We start from the raw sequence: 5054 nt of genomic DNA, 5'->3' as shown, positions 1-5054 counted from the left end.
AGATTCCAAATGTCAAGCCCTGAAATGGCCTATTGAAATGATTAGTTAAAAACATCAGGCATGTATGTATACATCCCCTGCCTGAACTTCAGAATATTTTGTTGTACTAGTCTTTAAAAGACAGATTAGTATCCCAAGAGAACTTGTGATCTGACCTGAAAAGCCGTTAATGATCCTAGATTGTACGTTTAAAATATCTCATAACCTGAAGACCAGATTTAATTAAGACTCTGGCATTGTAACAGAAAAAGTGCTGCAGTTATTTATCCCTTTTCTGGTACTTTCAAATAGGTCAGACAAGTGCTTTTTATAGTGACAGTAAAGTTTACATGCTTTCACGCAGGCATAAAAAATATTATCTGCAAAAATATTTGAGAAATGTAGCACCAAGTAGTTGATAAACTGTATTAGTAGCTGTAGTAGTGTCTTCATTATTTCCGAGTAGGAAAAAACATTAAGTTAGACTGTACTAGGTGATGACTATAGAAATTGTTTTCCGACATTTAACTTTTCCTGCTCCAGTCAGAATGAAGTCCGTGTCCTAATCCCTGCTCCACCAGATAGTTACCATCTTCAGTCCTTCTAAATTATACTTACCAATTCAGTAGAGACAAGCACAGGGGCAGGGGTAGGGATGTTTGTTTTTAAGAAGGTGAATGAAATGCCCTGGACAGGCCGAAAAAATCCTCCCTAGTACGTCGCCCAGGAAAATTGGATTTGCAACTGGGCTAAGAGATTTTTGTGACAATTAAATATGTAATATGAGGGTCTTCATGACAATACCTGAATATAGGCATAATTCGATGGGACATGAAGTCCAAGACTGACGCTGTAATTCTGGTATAGAGACTTGGCCCCAGTCAAAGCAAGAACAGGAGAGAGAGGGAGAGATGGGCACTGGAATGCTGTAACTACTTACAGGTTTTTCTGGTATATGTGGAGTGCATCTACAGATCATTTTGAGTCCGCAATATCTCTCTGCTTAGTGATCACCACAGTACATCATGTTTATACACCGGATTATTAGAAATGAATAACTGTAGTGGTTATCGTATTTGCTACATCCAACAGAACTGCCTATAACTAGCAGTGCAGATTTTCAGGTTTCTGAAGGTTTAATTACAGAGGTCTTATGTAATTCAAGATCAAGTGGAAACCTTTATAATACCAAAACTAGTCTGAAAATATATTTTTTTTTTTTTTTTTAGGTACAGCTTTTTAAAGCAGTACTAGTCAACATTATCTACTGGTGCCGAGAAAAAGCAACATTGACCTAGACTGAAGTTACATTTAGTTTCCAAAACATTTGCAGGGAAAACCTAGAAGTTTCTGATCCTCACGAAAATGAGGGAAACAACCCTTCCCGTTCTACCTCTAACATTTGGCAGAGAATTTAAGATATTTAAAATATCGTGACAAAGCTTTCAGTACAGGTTAATAAGTTTGCCTTCGTAAGAGTTTGGACTAAAAACAAGCGTATGCATTCTTACACTGAAGAGTTACAATTTTGCCTTTACTGAAGACAGAGCTCTTTACATTACAGATGTAGCCACACTGTTTTTGAGAAACAAGGGAACGGCACAGCGTGCCCTCCACTCCTTGGACACTGCGTTCTTCTCCTAAGACTCAAGGACATCTTAAGAGCATTACTTCAAAGTAAACTGGAAGAAACACATAGTAAATTCCAGTTTTGCCTGTATAACAATCGTTGCAGATGATATAAAAAGCAATTCAATCAGAACTAAAAAGTTGTTCCAATCTATACAAAGCTTACTCAACCCTAAAGCCCCTGAATCACTTTGCCAGTTCCTGTGAATTTCCAGGGGAAGGCAATGTACTCTCAGGTTCTCGTGAAAGAAATATTTAGACTCAAATGTCAGCCTGCCACAAGACAAAGCACAGACTATTCCTTGTCTGCTCTCAACCAGTCTAGACACATGTGCAGTTGCCTCCCATGTTTCGGAATATCCTTGAGCACCGGCAAGCTCTACAAAAAAGGTGGTATAGGAGTCGCTTGAGAACACAGAAGCTGAATGTGTTCCCTTACCTGAGGCACTATCCTACCTGTACACCTGCATTTGTTAAAAACCATTTGTTTTCCAATCGCCATGAAAATTCAGAGTTCGACTTCATGTCTACCAATAGGGTTGGTAATGCAAGCATCAAATTATGAGTTCTGCAACAAGAAGAAAGCAAAGGCATACCTGTATTGCTTATGCAGCAACTTCTCCTGCGTAACAGGGAAAAATGAGAAATTCTAAAGGAAACTGTCTTGAACCTTAAAAAAAAAAAAAACAAACCAGGGAATGACTGGAAAATAAAATATCTTTTGACAGAAATAAAAACGAGTCCAGAAACGTGTCCCTACAATATCTAACTGGAAACGTTCAACTCTATAGCTGTACTCAAGCGTTACGGCCACAATAATGCCTACAACACTGTGGAATGAGGATCCAGCTGGCTGAAAGTGAGGTAATAGTTTGTAATAGGTCAGAGTTCTAAAAAAGCACTTTTACATCTTACAAGTCCAAATAAAAAAAAGGACACATTTCATACATGTTGGGCTTTCTCACCAGAACTGTACGATAATTAACTCCACACCAGGACCCCTACCACACTAAGCCTTACTCATCTTCAATTATATGCTGCAGCAAAGATTTACCAAGCGACACCTAAACTTCAGTACAATATGAAACTTGATTCTTAAAACTTTATACACACAAAATATAAAATTACTTTTCTAGGATGGGGTAGGGGAGAGGGATTCTCCTTCATGATACTTGGACTGAAAAACTAGTTTTCAGAGACTGCCACAAATATTATTCACAGTTTCTTGCTGTCAGGCTTTTTCAGCTACATCAACGTAGTACACAACAATACTGTTAAGTCCAATAACTACATCGGATGGACATCCTCGGGAATAAGAGAAAACTAGTGACGAAAAATACCCGAAAGGCCTCCTCCTAATGACGTCTCGATTTTTACAGGGTTGCAGTTTGTCTATGTTACACGTTAATGTGATCTCAAAAGAGCAGCAGGAGAAAGACTTTAAACCTTCTCTCCTGTCCAAGTGATCCAAGTAACATAAGCATCCACTTACCAGAAATAACATGAGAAACAAGGCTTTTGTTACAAAGACAGCAGTGAACCACACCTTCCCACACCAAAATATGGTCAACCAGAGATTTTGGCCATGCAAACTGCTGGTCAGCAGAAAATTAAGCATGCTAATGGACAAACATTAATTCCAATCATATATTTAAAATGATCCCAAATACTACTAGTTAGCTACACTGAAAGCGCCTGTAAAAAATCTGTAGTGAAAAATGAAACAAAACATTAGTGATCACTGCAGCACTTAGAGTGATACTAGTCTTACGTGATGAATCACCTCAGAGAAAATACATTAGATGGGACTTTGAAACAAAAAGTTAACATTAAAAGGTGCACCTGAATATTACAGACTAAATTTACAAAACCTACAATAAGGTAAAATATATATCTTTTGAATATTCAGCAGCTTTTTTTTAAATTTGTTTTTATTTTTTGAGAGGCTCATGAAATTTTAAAGAGGGACCACTAACTAATCTCAACCATGCTTCACAAAACAATAATGGCTATTTTATATTGCAGTTACCAACGTAATGCAATTAGTGCTTAAAAAATAATCTACACTTTTTTCTTTTTTTTCCTTTTTAAACAGAGACCTTTGGAGGAAATATGGTTGTTCAAAAGCTTCCCGAAAAAGAAAGATTACCTGAATATTAAGTTATCACAGATCAAGTGTTGTGTTTAAAAGCTTTGCAGACATGAGTATTACAATCTTCAGGTCTCAGGACATTTAAACTGAGAAAGTTACGTGTTTGGTTTGTTGTTTGTTTTTTTTTATCCACTTTCTAACCAAAGCAAATAAAGAGTACTCAGCTTCTCACTATCTATTTACAATTCTTAGCCTACAGTCTGAAATGACAAGACAAATTATCTTTTAAAACTGCAGCATTAAAGGGTAGGCACACCATTCTTCTGCTGCACGATTGTCACCCACTTAAACATACACATACAAAATATTTAGGTTAGTAAAATGAGCACTCCACATACACTACAGTGACAAGTTTTATAAAACTCAACTCATGTTGCTTAAATAAAGACAACTGCAAAAGGTTAAACCTCTCTGAACAGTAAAACTGTGTTACTTTTTTTTTTTTTTAAACTTGCAGCAAACTTTCTACCATAACCTCCAACAGCAGATGAAACCACACGTTTAACTGCACCTTTATTGCAATCACCAGCTAAACTGGAACGTATTGCAGAGTTTATATACTGCTACTGAGCTTAAACTGCTTTAAATGCCAAGATGACAACTAGAGAGCTACGAGGAACCAGGATTTTGAGTACTAAGATATATTAAATAAACAAAAACAAAGTATACTTGGGGCCAAATGCCCAGTCCATTTCAAGAATGAGCAGTGCATATTTAAAACAACAGCAATGGTGTGCCTAACCTTTGCAAAGATGAAGTTGCTGGGGAGGGGGAGAGGCTAATAGGATCAACTGTTCCAGAAGTCATTCAGCACCCCTAGGGCTATCTAGGCCACCCTCCCATGAACTTTGAGAAACCACTTTCAGTCACTGACATCACTTAATGCTCTCACGCAGAAACTCCAATGCTTCTTTTGGTTGGGCAAATGGGAAAAAGAATGATAATTCTATCTACCTTTTGCACAGATTAAGACCAAATTTTTCTACCTGAAGAACCAGCAATTCCGTTTTGGTCATATTATGGTAAGTCCAGTAAGCTCCACCTAGTTACTGACCACTCCCGCAGAAAGTATCAAAGATAAAAGTTCTGTACAAAACTTATCCTGGATCTCCATATAATGATAACAATATCATCATATTGAAAAAAAACTGGATTTGTGGTTTACGGAGTGCTTTTACGGTGTTTAAATGCTTATTCTAGCCATGTGCTAAACCACTATCAAAATAGATTAAATAAAAACAACAACAAAAAAGCAGGACTTCGATTAATTCCTGCTACTGGCAACTGTAATATT

This window comes from Pygoscelis adeliae, unplaced genomic scaffold (genome assembly GCF_000699105.1).
Source record: "Pygoscelis adeliae isolate BGI_AS28 unplaced genomic scaffold, ASM69910v1 Scaffold294, whole genome shotgun sequence".
Lineage (NCBI taxonomy): Eukaryota > Metazoa > Chordata > Aves > Sphenisciformes > Spheniscidae > Pygoscelis > Pygoscelis adeliae.
Note: the sequence above shows the minus strand (reverse complement) of the source record.